The following is a 16,401-nucleotide window of genomic DNA, read 5'->3' as shown; positions in this document are numbered from 1 at the left end:
GAACCATGGCTCTACACTGTCTTCTGTAAAGACTTTCCCCAAGCAAAAAGCAAAAAGGACTGCATAGAGACCAGGTCAACTTAAATGAAGCAGAAAGTTAAAGTATCAAAAAGCAGCACATTCGCCGCTTTACATGTTGTGTTTAAAGGCGCGTTTTGCTCACTAGGTGTACATGGCCTGCAGCAGGAAAGGGCGCCTTAAGTACATACGCAGGGTACACTGCCCCAGCCGCACACAAAAGCACTAACCACTGTGATTTTTGTTGCAGTTTTTTTCCATGATGAACCTCTCAGAAGGTTCAATTATGATCCACTCTTAACAGAGAGAGCGTGACAACTCCATTTTCACTATCTGGCAAAACACGATAAAGTGCAGAGAAAGTCAACCACCTCAACGACGTGAGAGCAACACAAAACCAAAATAAATCAGACACGTTGAGGATGAAAAAAAGACTTCTTAAAGCTTGTGCAACTCAGTCTGAATATCTGTGGGTTTCATAAAATACAAGCATTACAGAATTAATGAGCTTCCATGTACTCACAGAAATATGTAGGTATGCAAGAATACTGTGTAGGGATGCACGATATTATCGGCACGTTATCTGTATCGGCCAATATTGGCATACAAATGAACTATCGGATATCGGCCAACACACCGATATCCGCCGATATAATTAACCGATAAAATAATGGGCTGCTGCATACTTGATTAAATGCCCGACCTCGGCGCAATGTCCCCGGCGCAAAGAAGACCTGTACGGTGCAGCGTGATGACGTCACGTGTGTCTACCTGCAACATGAGAGAGTTAGAAGCCAAAATGTCCGTGGTGTGGAAGTTTTTCAAAGTGTGCGAAATAGATAGCTAGTTGATGATCTCTGCAATTAGGTGTGCAGGGAAAAAAATATCGGTATCGGTAATCGGCTAAATGAGTTGTAAAATATCGGCATATCGGATATCGGCAAAAAATCCAATATCGTGCATCCCTAATACTGTGTGTTTGTGTGTGAGTGTGTGTTAAAGCTCATTCCTCATGATCTCCACACAGATGCTCCTGGCAGGAGGTGACCTCTGTCGACTAACAGACGGTCTGGACCTGTGGCAACGTGAACATACACACGCACACGACACACAGGGACATAGGAGGGAGTCAAAGCCCTCTCAAAGTCAGGATAAGGTCGTGTAAACTTTATGGAGAACTAGTTAACGAAGAACAGCCGTCCTCAGCTTCCATTCCAGCGCTCCGCAACATGCCAATTCATCTCACAGCACTGCCTCCAGCTCGAAATGTAACGTAATGTAATATTCTCACATCAGCAATATGAATGTTGCTATAAAAAGCCTTTAATGGAGGTGTTAAATATTGTGGCTCTGATTTAAATAACGTGGAAGAAACTGCCTACAAACACACACTAAATCAAGATGGTGGGGTCGTCTGAGGCAATCAAACACCGGTGAAAAGCTCCATTTATCAGAGAGGTGAAACAGAATTACTTGCATGTGTTTGTGTGTGTACTGATGCTCTGCAGTCTGACTTTCAGAGACGACGAGGGGGGGAAAGCAGAGAAAGAAAGAGAGAAGTGGGAAGATGGGGATGGTCGAAAACACAGAAGGGATGAGAGTATTCATGCAAGATATTACAAGGACGAGAGGAAGTTAATGTCCAGTGAATGTACAAGGATAGGCATAAATATTAAACTAGGGGATTAGCACAACAGAAACGAGTGAGATCCAGCTGTGTGCAAGATTTATAGCCATAGCTTTTCAATGAGATTGGGAGAAGGGCGAGAGAGAGAGAGAGAGAGAGAGAGAGAGTGATGTTTCTGTTCATTTGCAGTCCTCCCTTATAGCCGCATAGTTACAGGATAATCATGTCTGCTTGGTGTGTCCTTGACTGTCATTGGTGGGACTTTGCCCGGCCTTGTCTCCATTCCAGACTGTGTGTGTGTTTGTGTGTGTATGTGTATGTTTGTGAGAGTGTGTGTGTGTGTGTGTGTTTCTATGAAAGTCTTTCAAAACTTTAATTAACTGAGCCGCACAACATGGGTGCCAAAAAACCGAGAGGCAGCAACGTTTGTGCTCTTCCAAATAAACAAAATGTAATTCCCTTCCTTTCCTGTCGGCCTATTGTGTATGTTTTTTCTAATCCTCCGAGAATCAGATGGAGAACGGAGACAATAGCAGCAGTATGCCAAATTCTGCTTTTAGTATGTTTAATGGCTTTTTTTGTAAACTGAAAATTCAGTCAGTGTTGCAGCTACTTGCACCTTGTCCAGTGTTTACCAGGATGGCTGGATGCATTTCTTTATTGATACTTTTCATTGATCGGCCTCTGCTTAGAATGATTTTGAAACTCAACAATGCTGGGTTGACTGGCTGCAGCGCTGTGATCGATGGGTATAAAAAATGGCATATTTTCCACACAGCTGCATCACGTTTTTTCCGAGTGATCCTGCAGGATTTTTTATTCTGGGAATGCAGACAGACTCAGTGTTTTTAAAGAGACAGATGGACACAGGTTTAACCAGCGCCAGTTAACTGTGAATAAGGCAGAACTCAATGGCACAACTGAAGAACAGATTGTATTATTATTAGGAGATAAAAAGCTAAGAATGAGGTTTCAGTCATTTAGACCTCAGGTTGCTTAAATGTGACGTTATAAACAGAGCTTTTAAATGTAGGATGCAACTAAAGCAAGTTTTGCCATTGAAATAACAACAATAAGAAGAATCTAAAATATAAAAGAATCTTGACAAATAACTACCAAAAAGCAAAGTTTTACCTCATCTGAGACTATAAAAATCTTCAGCTAACATAAATTAAAGACCTCCTCCAGTGAAAATGAAGTGTTTAACCTTGTAAACATCTCCATGTGGTCTTCTTCATGAGCTACAAGACATATCAGGGACAATATCAGCAGTCATCTCCATGGCTGGGCCTGTCTGCTTTTAACCTGCAGTGTACCAAGGACAGGCTGAACAACACGTTTTCAGATTGGCAGGTTTGAGACATCACAAACCTAAGGAGCCAATCCCGTTAATGGACGGGGTGACGCTATGCATATCATTATGAGTAACCTATGGCAACCACTTCAGCGTTGTGCGAGCCAGCTTTAACAGTCATTATTACTTTTGCAAACTACTGACTACTAACGTTAACGTTACTACTACTAATTACAACATTTCAAGCTAAATGAGTTTCAACAAGTTGACACTAAACGATGGCAGAGACGTGTTTTGTTTTCGGCTGTAATTTTATGAAAGGAGAAACGTACAAAGTGGGCGGGGACATGCAGATTGAGGATATGCCGTGACAGGATTTTTACAAGACCCCCCAGACTTGTTTCCAGCTTCTAACAAACATGTCATTCGTTCCTGTGTCCATCTGCTCAGACAAAGTCCAGTAACGGATGTAGAAGTGAGGTCTGATGAGAGTCACCTTCACTAATAGTCCCAGTCACTCACATCCACAGGCTAAATGGCTCCTCATTAATAAATTAGATAAAAAGGTGCAGCTTAGTTTATCTGACTTCTGTTCCCTCTCTTCATCCATCTCTTTTCTTTTCTCTGTTTTTTCCTCCTCCTGTCTCCTCACACTCTCCTTCATTGTCTGCATTCTTTCTGCTGCTCTTATCTCTTTCCACTCATTCCTTCACATCCATCAGCTCGCACTCGACCCACAGCCTCCCATCTATCATCCCCTTTATCCATACCTCCTTTTTTTCTTTAGCTTTTCTCCTCTCCTGCTCAGACAGGGGTAAACAAAGCTCAGATATATTCACATGAACACTTCCTTTTTTTAACCTTTAGATTTGCTCAGAAGTCAATATAGCATCATTACAACAAACAAACACAATGAATACCAATTGATTTTTGCTTTAGGCTGCATGTGCTAGTTAAGCATGCTAGAAATAGTATTGTTTAACACAGTAGTCGACTGAATTATGTTCACTATACTCTGTATGCTGCCACAGCAGGATCCCTGTGAGATATTGATTGTCCTGTAGTGAACCTTGCTGGGATGCGAAAACGGTTAAGGTAATGCAAGAACTGGAAGTAGTACTGACCTCAGTTCAGTCCTTAGTTTTATTCATGTGTTTTGATACGGATTTGTATTAACAGATTAACAGAGCACAAAGAACATGTGAATATGTTGTATTAACTCTCAGATGTGCGTCGCTTTGGACAAAAGCGTCTGCAAAAAGGAAATTGTAACTACGTTTGTATAATGGGATTTAAGGCTGCACAATAAATCGTCTTGTGTGTGTGCAATAGTCACATCGCGGGATGTGATTGTGAGGCAAATCCATTGAAACAAGCTGCTACTTTATTGTTGCTTGGTGCAAAAGGAGTACCCGCCATTTTCTCGTTGTCCATCACTAATCTAGGCAGGCTTTTAAGGCAGGCTTTTAGTTACGTGTGGCGGCTTTGGAGTGTGAGTATTGTGCTGGTGCTTGTTAATCGGGCTGGTGCGGAGTGGAGTGTTTACTATAGTAATATATTTATTTTATGAATAAACATGTCGCTCCACCTGCGCTCTCTCTACTTTTCTAGTAGTATCTAGTATCAAAGTCTCTGAACTAAATGTGATAAAAGTGTGTGTGTTTGGTGGGGAGGTTGTTTGCGAAAAATAGGCTTAAAAGTACAACATAACAAAAAAGTATGACATGACATGTATGGACATGATAACACACTGTGTTCATCTGGTAGGATTTCCTTTTATTTATATCGCAATAAATATCGCAGAACAAAAAGTTAATGTCACTTTTTTCTAAACCGAGCAGCTCAAATAGGATTCATCTTCAGGTCAAAGCAGGACTTATCACAGAAAAAATACTACAGATAAAAATGTTTATAATGGAATGTAGAAAAATCCCATATCAGGTATGCAAAGTGAAATGATCTGTTTTACCTGTATTAGTATGGTAATCAGCAACACAATCTTAAGTAGGTACCATATGTCCTGAAGTTGACAAAGCATAAATAAGTTATATTTTAGTAGTTTTCCACACTAAGCACAACAGCAAATCTGTGCATTTGCCAAAAGTAAAGCAACTAATGAATTTATGAGCTTGTTGGGCATCCCATTCTAAAACCTGAGGGCATTAAGATGTTAAGAGTTAAACCCACATTTGCAACTCTGTATCTGCGACTGCAGCAAATCCTCTGTTAAGAGCAGTGTTCGTGAGGGAAGTTGTGCCAATCATAAACTACACTATGAGAAACTAAGCTTTGTTTCCTCCCTGTAATGTTCACTATTCAAAACCCAAATATATGTAATTATGCAAGTACAATTAACCTCCACAAATTCCTCAAACTATTTTGAAGCTGTTTATTGCATATTCTGAAGAGTCTGTGCAATTGTTGCAGGAAAGTCTTTCAAAGATTCAACACTGGCTTTAGCGCAGTTGAAAGCTGTCTCAGATGACGTTAACCAGAGCAGCAGAGAAAGGCCCGGGTCATTAGCAGATGTCAGAGAAAGGAAGGCACTGCCAGCACCGTCCTCTGATCACGAGGAAAATGGTAAATCTAAAAAGACAGCTTGTCATAGTGTTCCATCACATCACATTACACCAGATGGTTCACAATGTGGCATCACATATCTTGAGTGTTTCATGGCTGTCAGAGGGGTTATCAGTCGAGTGTGTGGCTTTAACCAGCCAGGAAGTTCCCCATGTTGGTTTGGGATTGTTCAGACATAATATGCCTGCATGCATTCACAAGCATGCATGCAAGCGCGAAGATCATATGCCAACATAAACCAGACTAAAAACATCAACCTCTATGGATTATGTCATTATAGCATCTGTAATAAAGGTCAGACATACGTGGATTTCAAGGTAGTGCACTTCTTACGTTGCTTTAACAGAACAATAGATGCAACCAGATCAAAAGTCCTCCTTACATGCAGCCAAAGAAACAGTGGAATAATTCAAGTTCATATATTTGTCACCCCTAGCCTGATTCTCATCTTTAGGAAATTATACTAAAACAATGCATATACATTTTGAGTCTGTTTAGAGCCATGGAGGTAACAAGCGCGAGGAGAGCAGCCTGACCAGCTCAGCAACCGTCCTCAGCTCCTCATGAGGGATCGTGAAACATACTTCCTGGGCTATGTCACCTATCCAGCTGGGAAACCCTTCAAACTACAGGCCTTTAAAAAACCAACAAGTCCTCCATTCCCGCTATGAAGATACATACGGAGGCATTTTTAGATCTGCTTCCCTTACTTGTCAGTACCATCCAAAACGTACTTGACTATATAATGTGACTATTTTTGTGATCTGCAATGGTTAAGGTTTGCTTTAGTAAAGGCATCAAAATTCATGTGCATGGTCAGAGGAAGATGGTGGTTATGTTTAAAGTTGACATATTTTATCCATGCAATCATTTTTCTATTATTCTAATGTGTTTTTGAATCAAGTTGGTAAAGTTTGTTTCATTTTAAAAATTGTGTACATATTTTAATGTAATTTTTTTCGGAGCCTCTCCTTCCTCCTGAAACGAAGAAGTCCTTTTGCCATTCAAAGGTTAGACCTTAGCCACAATTGACTGACAGTATTTGGAGTGACCCCATAGCCCCTCCCCCCACGTTGGGGAGCAGCCGCACTGCACTGTCAGTCCAAAGTTGTAGAAAACACAGCTGCACTAGGATCGGTTATTCGGCCTCATATGTACGAGCCAGGAGGTTTCAGAGTGGTAAGTTGAATCTTTTGTTGATCTTGACGACTTGACTATAAGCTCGTGCAAGAAGGCAGCCTGAGGGGAATGACGGTGCATGGCGATTGGTCGATTTCAGCGAAAGCAAGGTTCTACGTAGAAACCTGCAGCTGTTCTGAGCGGCCCATTTCAGAGGCGACCTTTTTAAAATGTAACTCTGGAAAAACACAGAACTATGCAGTTTTCACTTTTTCACTGTGAACAATAAAACACCCAAAAATGTGAAACCTCTGAAAATATGAGAATATCCATTGAAAAGATATGACCCCTTTAATAAGAGCTAATTTTGATTGTTTTTAGGAAGCAAGTTGTGAAAGTTTGTATGCATAATCTGTGTCGTAACAACAATATAGATTCACTTTTGTTTCTGAAACACAATCTGCACTAACAAGACAACAACAACAAGACAGCTTGTTGACAGAACCACAGGTTAATTTGGCTGTCTGAGCAAATACTGTAGTTCTTCTGGTGATGACAGATCTGAGAAGCATCACATTTGAAGTAGAAAACAGACGGTGCTGATGTGGTGTCTGCAAAGAATATCTCATCAATTAGCCCCTCGACAGTTGCAGGCTTCCGGCAGAGATCATAATTCTGCTAAGAACGAGACGTGATGTGAACTATTATTCCCATCATTACATTGCTAGGGGAGTAGGACAATACTTATGCATGCTGCAGGAACAAAAACATGACTACATTGTGCGCAAACTGATCCTAACCTTCAGTCAAACTTCTGCTAACTCAGACCTCAATAATAGAAACTTCCCTCTTCACAGGCAGCCATCGCACAGCTCTGAGGAAGGCTTGTTGTTATTTTTCATGAGGAAGTGCTCATGTTGCAGACAGCGAGAGATGTTGCCTGCTAAGCGCGGCTCGGATGACTGATCTTTTCATTGTTTTCTTCCAAAAACAATGGTACACAACAAACATGCCCTTTGAACTCTCTCTCTCTTTGTTTCTGCTTCACTTTTTTTTATCCCCCTTCTTGTTTGGCATAGTTTTATCTTTCCCTGTTATCACTCTCCACTGACGTTTTCATTCTCGCCTCTCAGCCTCACTTTGCTTCCATCTCTCTTCTTTAATCAGACCATGAAATGACTGCAGAGGCTGGCAGAGCAATCTCCTCCTCACTGTTCATCTGAAGTGCTAAAGTGGAGGGAGGGAGAGGAGGATGACGGAAGAGGGAAAAGATGCAGAAATCAAAGGATGGGCGAACAAGACATGGACAAGTAAGAGGAGAATTGAGTGGATAGCGTCCTAGAAAAAGATGAGAGAAGAGCAAAGTACAAACAGAACACAAAGGGTTGCAACAGAGAGCTGGGGAGCGATGGATAATAAATAAAAGCGACGATTTCCTCTCAACAAGTGCATGTATGAAACAGGATGTGAACATAAATACAGCAGAGCGTGAAAAATAAAGACGAGGGTAACAAGATGACGTCTGACCCCTCTTCTGCAGCCACACAAACAAAATGATGTCAGGCGATATCCCGGGGAGGACGCGTGTTCACTGAGAGATCAAACCAGGAGGAGATGAAGAAAACACACAAGGAAAGAGCAGACGAGCTCTGACAGGAAAGCAGATTAGAGGATGAGAGCTGCGCTGATTCCTCGGACTCATGAGAAACCCCGAGGAGAAAATTAACATCTCGCCATGAGAGGACGAGTAATGTGTAAATTATTGATTATTTTTTTGCAGCTGATGAGCAAATCTGGGCCAAACAGTTTCCACATACTGTCAGGATCAGCTACCAGGAGGTTTGGCTGCTGGTTAAGAAAATACTGTATGTTTGTGGGAAGAACATGGGTTAGTACTTATAGCGCTTACACAGTAATAACTTCTGACTGAAGGTGAAGAGAACGAATGTAAATGATACTGTAACAAAAGGTTGGAGTCTGTTGTGCATATTAAAAAGATATAAGTAGTAATCTACTATTCTACTAATACTTCTCTGTGGGAGTTTGTTTTAAAGTAACTGCAGTGTGTTACTGAAGTGAGTATACCAGCTTAATGTACAGAATACTAGCTTTCGTAATGGCGGATCATGGAGCATATTGGACCTCCACTGACGCGACTCTCTTTCTATACGGCTCTGGATACTTTGTTCGGGTAGTAGGCGGGGCTGCTCCGCCGCTGCTCGTCCGCTGTCCTCACCTACGTCCGCAGCGCGCACCTGCTTTCAAACACGTTGTTGTCGGCCTCATGAGGACAGTCCTTGAGACACATTGCCCACAAAAGCGCACATTGACCTGACGCGGTCAGCCACATACTAAGTTTTGTCTTGTTTTAAAAGAAATAAAACAAAGCTGTTGTCCACACTGCTGATTTGTTCCCCAGAGGGGAGCAAATATCTTCAGTGTCCTGACTGACGTATCGTTACACCCCTACTGTCTGTGTTTGTGTCCAGATGATTAGGAGTCACAGGAGAGCAGGAAACACATCTGGTTACTCAAAGCTGCAATAACCCACATTTCTAAATTAGCAATCTGTCAAATGACTATGGATGATTTTCTTTAGAGATATACTGTCTCAAGAAAGTTTTCCCAGCTTTGAGGGGCATTTCAGGATTTTTTAGCTCCTAGTTTGGGTTTTACTACGGTTTTGATCGTCCTCTATGCTTGCATGAACCTCACTTCAAGCAACAGGTGGGCAATGTTATCAAGATAGCTAACATGTAACCTGCCCAAATGCAAGAATTAGACAGACAAGTGGTGACACAGCAGGCGCTCCAGCTGTGGTTTTTATCATGTCTGAAAGCAGTCGTCTACAAGAAATTTGGAACAACTTTAAACACGACCTTAGACACAGCTCCAGGTCAATTTTTCTTGCAAAAAACCGTCCAGCTACACTCAGCACTGCCTGAACACATCCTGTAGAGACACAGGCTGAAAGTGGAGAGACCAAGGCTGCTAACATGCTGCTCACACGTTCTCCTCCTGTATAGACAAGGCGTCAGCGACTAGCTGGCGAACACGGTGCAGCACTTTGCAGCTAAATCCACATATATTTCCCTCAGGAGTTACTGGAGTCCAAACACAGAGCGAAGAGAGTGAACAGAGAGAAGACTCTGAATACTGATGCTAACGTTGCTTCCAATCTGCTGCAAACTGCTTGCTAACCTGCTGAATATTGTAAATGTATAAGGTTGTAATATGTTGATGATGTGTTGACAGCTCAACACGAGGCCGGAAATCAATTAATACTTCTTTAACATGGTTAAAAACACAATATATAATAATGGGGTCTATTATATGTGCACAGTGCAGGTAGGTCAAGATATCTACAATTAGCTGCTGTAATATTAACAGGGGCTGGTTAAAGCTTACGTTATATATAGATCTCAATTACTTAGCTTCAGTCCATAAAGATTATTGTTCACAACCATCTCTCATCCTCTCTGCTATTGATTTGCTAACTCTGTTTTTCACACTGGAGATGAGCATCTAGGGCAACACATTCCCACATACATAAGAAGGCAGACAAACACACACGTACACACACGTACACACACGTACACACACGTACACACACGTACACACACGTACACACAAACGATGTATATATCCTCCAGCTGCTTAGTGCACATGTTTAATTTATCTTTGCTTCGTGCCAAAATTAATTTCAACACCTGCCTTGGCCATGCCGAGTCTTTCCCCTGCACTTACTTATGTTTTTTTGTGTGCGTGCGTGCGTGCGTGCGTGCGTGCGTGCGTGTGTGCGCGCGCATGCGCGCGCGCGCCCCAGTTTGTGAACCCAAGCAGCAGGAGAGAGCAAGCTAATAAATCCTCTCCTACTACGTCTCTTGGAATAATGAGACACTTCTCACCTTTCCTCCCTCTCTTCTTTCTCTCCTCTCTTTCCTCTCTCTAAAAAACTCACACACACACACACAAACACACACACGAACACACACACACCTCAGCAGAGCTACGTACCCCTGGGGAGCTCTGGGATTCCTCCCTCTTCTGCTATGGCAACACAACTTTCCTCCTGAATATTTTTCCCACAATCAGACACCCAGCTCTCAAACATTTGAGCTTCTATGGATCATAAATCTAATTTTCAAAAATATGCATCGTCCAGAAAGACTTCTCACATGTGAAAGTGAAATAAAGAGAGGATTACTAAAGACCAGCAGTTTAATAGCAGTTATTAGTTTCATGTTAGCTCTTTCCACCTCAAGAGGAAAACCCCGTCTTACAGGAAAATTAGATTAGCTCTGCTCAGACAAAGACTGATAGCTGTGAAGAGACTGCAGATAACACTCTGTATTTCTGTACTAGAAACCAACACTGCAGCATCGAGTGGCTGCAGCTGTCGATGAGTCTAAAAGCAGCAGCTGCTTTCTTATGCAGTTAAGAGATTTAGAGTATTTCACCCGAGGGAAACACTCAATAATACACACAAAGCAATTTGAAAAGAAGTGATCCTCTATGTGTAACATTATTTTTCAGTAGTAACAGCAGAGCTATTCACCACATCACTACAGTAGCTCTCTGTACATGACCATCTCTGCAGCTCAGCGGGACAGAATCGATTTCACAACAGATCAAATATGTATGAAGAGCAAACTCAGAAGCTGCTCCCATATCAACATCTGTGAGCAGAGAAAGCAACACTTCAAACAGCACAGCGCGAGATGAAGTGTTCCTCTGTTATTAATAGATTAACATAGTTAATATCTAATGTATTTTTCTTCTAATCTCTGGAACATCACCGTCTCTCTCAGCATGTATCATCAGCTTTATGCATTCAAAAGCAGCAGCATCACCTGATTCACTTTCATCATCTATCATAAGCATATCTTACTTTATATTGTATTGTAAACCGATTAGCCATAACATTATGACCACTGACAGGTGATGTGAATAAGACTGATTATCTGGTTACAATGGCACCTGTCAGTGGGTGGGATATGTTAGGCAGCAAGTGGACATTTTGTCCTGGAAGTTGATGTGTTGGACTCAGAAAAAACAGGCAAGTATAAGGATGTGAGCGACTTTGACAAGGGCCAAATTGTGATGGCTCATCGCCTGGGTCAGAGCATCTCCAAAACTGCAGCTCTTGTGGGGTGTTCCCGGTCTGCAGTGGTCAGTACCTACCAAGAGTGGTCCAAGGAAGGAAAACCAGTGAACCAGTGAAAGAGTCATGGGCGGCCAAGGCTCACTGATACACGTGGGGAGTGAAGGCTGGCCTGTGTGGTCCGATCCAACAGAAGAGTCGCTGTAGCTCGAACTGCTAAAAAAGTTAATGCTGGTTCCCATGCTGAGCCCTGTGTGCTGCCAAAAGCGCCTACAATGGGGATGTGAGCATCAGAACTGGACCACAGAGCAATGGAGGTAGGTGGCCTGGTCTGAAGAATCACTTTGTCTTTTACATCATGTGGTTGGTCGGGTGCGTGTGCATTGCTTACCAGGGGAGGACACGGCACCAGGATGCACTATGGGAAGAAGGCAAGCCGGCACAGGCAGTGAGATGCTTTGGGCAATGTTCTGCTGGGAAACCTTGGGTCCTACCCTTCATGTGGATGTTACTTTGACACGTACCACCTACCTAAACATTGCAGACCAAGTACACCCCTTCATGGGAACAGTATTCCCTAATGGAAGTGGCCTCTTTCAGTGGGATAATGCACCCTGCCACACTGCAAACCTGGTTCAGGAATGCTTTGAGGAACACGACAATAAGTTCAAGGTTTTGACTTGGCCTCTAAATTCCCCAAATCTCAATCCAATCGAACATCTGTGGCAGCTGTTTCGGTGGCAACAGGGGGACCTACACAATATTAGGGAATATCAATGTTGGCTGATTGTTTTTATAATCCATTGTAATATCAAAATATATTGATAAAGCAGGTTTTATCAATCAATTGGACAACAAGTAACTGATACATCACCAGACAGGAGTGTCTCTTTCTGTCTGTTCTAACCATAGACTGTATAAAAAGATGGACGACATGACAGCTCCCTAAAAGTGAAGCCAAAACATTTTGGGCGCCCCCTGCTGATTGGCTGCAATACAGGTCATAAAGCCCGCCTCCTCCATGTTAACAGATGGGACATGAGTCAAACTATAAAATCAAAAAAACACACGCCTGATACATTTTTCTCAAACATGGTTTCTGTCATCATAGTTAGTTCTTATCATGCTGATTGACGTCCAAGTGTTCATTTTTCTGACAAGTTTATTTTTAATTAGTTATTTGATGCTGTAAAAAGGATGATTGACAGCTCTGTTGACAAATTCGGCTCCTGCAGCTGATCAGTTCCGGGTGAGCAGAGTGGAGGACAATCTGCGAGTGGAAACGTAACTAAAACAATCACTACACTCATTGAAGTTTCCATACCTGTGAACATTAACCTCAGACCAACACAGAGAAGCTGTTCTGCTGTTAAACACGCCGGCGTGCGGGATCCTTGCTGTTTTTTCATTAAGTGTGTGTTTTGGTTAGCAGAAGTGGCTACCGCCGCTTCACTCGCCGATCTCTACTGCGCAGTCTCTGGCTCCATATGACGTCACCATCGCAAGATGGCAGCGCCTATCACAGGGGCTATTTTGGCATCAATTTCGTACAATGGGAGCAGATGGAGACACTTTGTTGATCTACACATACAGTCATTGGTTCCAACAAACGACATAAATGCAAAAAACATTTCAGTGACTGACCGATCAAGAAGCTGAATAATGACAGCAATTTTACTGATTGCCTCCGTTTAGATGGCACACATGAGTACAAGATTAAAAAAGCATTCAGCACTCAGTTGAATTATCATATTTTTAACAGCCTAATAAAACTGTGTCAAAAACACATCCCACCTGTCTTTGCCCTGAACAGTAATACTAAGTATATGTTCATGCAGGAGACGGGCTGATTTGATGTTTCTTTTGAGTTATCGCATATCGAAGGTTAAAACACACTCCATTTCTATTCGAACACACAACCAAAACCATACCTGCAACTGCAAATCTCACCTACCTGTCACTATGTGAAGAAACTCCAGAAACTTCAGAGCTGCCAGAAACTCATTTATAAGCCATGTTTCAAGGGGAAGTGCACGAATGAGACGGCATTTCCAAAAAAGAGAAGTGTTTTGTGTTGCCTGTCAGAGAAGCAGTAGGTAGCGACCGTATTGCATTTCACCCGGTGTGAATATTTCAAGAGCACTTCTCCATTGGTATACTGAAATGTTACACTACACCAGAGGCAGTGATAAGACTCTTAACTTCCCCAAACTGGCACAGTCAAGTTCAAAGACGATCTAAAGCGAGAATATTGATGCAAACTGCTGCAAGAATACTCTGCAACAGTTATTTCTCAACCATGAAGCTGAACTGACGCTTATTTGACTTTGTTTCAGTGCAAAGTATCTTTGTTATCAATGCTGGAGGGAGTGCTATTGTACCAAGTATCAAATCTCCCAAGAGAGAGCCGCAGGACTTTATGAAATATGTCACATGTAACACCTAGGGAGCTTTCACAACAGTTAGACTGTGATGTAAGAAACCAATTATCTCAGCAGACCCAGAGGACGTCAGTTGGACTCAAACAAAAGAGACCAATTTACAACCACTGTAAAAACTTTACATCCAAAAAATAAAGAGAAAATCTATTTAATTCATATTAAATTTGAACCTTAGACAATGAAATGAGGAATATTGAATTAACTACACAAAGGATGCGCTAAATATCACATTTACTCATCACAAACTCATCAAGGGTGTTTGAATTGTTATCATTCAGTAAGTAAGTGTGTAATGTCATCTTTGTTTCTGCTGTATATGTGGCAGTCAGCCTGCATTGTGCAGGTAAACACTGCCACCAAGTGGTCAGAACAGTGAAGTACAAGTTCCATGTCACTTTGTTGCTGCTGTTGTTTTTTCTGTTAAATTTGCTGCCCACAAGACACAGTTTAACTGGTTTTATATACACTGTACTGCGCAAAAGTTTTAGGCAGGTGTGAAAAATGCTGTAAACCAAGAATGCTTTCAAAAATGGAAGTGTTAATAGTTTATTTTCATCCGTTAACAAAATGACTGAACAGAAGAGAAATCTAAATCAATATTTGGTGTGACCACCCTTTGCCTTCAAAACAGCAACAATTCTTCTAGGTTCACTTGCACACAGTTTTTTGAAGGACTGGTAGGTTGTCCCAAACATCTTGGAGAACTAACCACAGATCTTCTGTGGATGTCGGCTTCCTCAAATCCTTCTGTCTCTTCATGTAATCCCAGAGAGACTCCATGATGTTGAGATCAGGGCTCTGTGGGGGCCATACCATCACTTCCAGGACTTCTTGTTCTTCTTTACGCTGAAGATAGTTCTTAATGACATTGGCTGTATGTTTGGGGTCGTTGTCCTGCTGCAGAATAAATTTGGGGCCAATCATACGCCTCCCTGATGATATTGCATGATGGAGAATCTGCCTGTATTTCTCAGCATTGAGGACACCATTAATCCTGACCAAATCTCCAACTCCATGTGCAGAAATGCAGCCCCAAACTTGCCAGGAACCTCCACCATGCTTCACTGTTGCCTGCAGACACTCATTATATCATATCTCCAGCCCTTCGGCGAACAAACTGCCTTCTGCTACAGCCAAAAATTTCAAATTCTCAGTCCAGAGCACCTGCTGCCATTTTCCAACACAGTTCCTATGTTTTCATGCATAGTTGCGTTGCTTGGCCTTGTTTCCATGGCGGAGGTATGACTTTTTGGCTGCAACTCTTCCATGAAGACCACTTCTGGCCAGACTTCTCCGAACAGTAGATGGGTGTAACTGGGTCCCACTGGTTTCTGCCAGTTCTGAGCTGATGGCACAATCTTCCGATTTCAAAGGGAAATAAGCTTGATGTGTTTTTCATCTGCTGCACTAAGTTTCCTTGGCTGATCACTGCGTCTACGATCCTCAACGTTGCCCGTTTCTTTGTGCTTCTTCAAAAGAGCTTGAACAGCACATCTTGAAACCCCAGTCTGCTTTGAAATCTTTGTCCGGGAGAGACCTTGCTGATGCAGTAGAACTACCTTGTGTCTTGTTGCTAACCCTAACCCTGGTATAATTGGTTGATCATACACCTGACTATAATCCTACAAAATCCCTGACTTTGTGCAAGTGCACCTTTAAGAATTGATGCTGGTTTGAAAGCAAAGAGTAGGAACACCAAATATTGATTTGATTTAGGTTTTTCTTTTGTTCGCTCAATTATCATTTTGTAAATTGATAAAAATAAACTATTATTATTTAAATTTAAGCATTCTTAGTTTACAGAATTGTTTAACACCTGCCTAAAACTTTTGCACAGTACTGTATATATGTATGTATATAGCTTTACTTGCACATAGTTTACTGAAAACGATTTCTCACTCTATAACAGTTTTGTCATCATGGTAGGAATTGGGACTGTCCTCAAAGCTCTTCTAAACTGATATACACCACAGACAAACTGCTCATGACTCTCCATAATATCTGGCTGTACCACAATAGTCTGCTGCTAGCTTCATGCGCTGAAGTGCTGAATGTAATGTAGATATATCCAGCTACGGCAGATAAATGTAAAATTAATCCACATTATAATCTTAGTTTAGGACAACAGGAGATCACAAACTTACCAGATAGCAGCTCTTAAATGTCTCATGTGGCCCTGTGATGAACTGTGACCCACTTTTCTTTTTTTGGATCCCAT

The 16,401-nt window shown here is 41.9% G+C and overlaps 1 protein-coding gene across 2 annotated transcripts in view; it reads right to left on the bottom strand.

Moving 5' to 3' along the window:
• rab11fip4b (RAB11 family interacting protein 4 (class II) b) overlaps positions 1 to 16,401 on the bottom strand; it is a 57,846-nt gene extending 41,445 nt beyond the window's left edge. The window contains exon 1 of one of the 2 annotated variants that reach the window (XM_069665855.1): positions 16,328 to 16,401. The gene's annotated coding sequence lies outside the window, so the exon portion shown is untranslated. Of the gene's footprint in view, positions 1 to 13,696; positions 13,712 to 16,327 lie in introns of those variants that run through there. The other variant, XM_069665854.1, reaches the window with a different exon arrangement.

The sequence above is a fragment of the Semicossyphus pulcher genome, unplaced genomic scaffold (genome assembly GCF_022749685.1).
Source record: "Semicossyphus pulcher isolate SPU_LCO1_2020_fin unplaced genomic scaffold, fSemPul1.0.p SCAF_17, whole genome shotgun sequence".
NCBI classification, from domain to species: domain Eukaryota; kingdom Metazoa; phylum Chordata; class Actinopteri; order Labriformes; family Labridae; genus Semicossyphus; species Semicossyphus pulcher.
The sequence above is the reverse complement of the archived record's forward strand: the minus strand, read 5'-3'. Positions and strand labels throughout refer to the sequence as shown.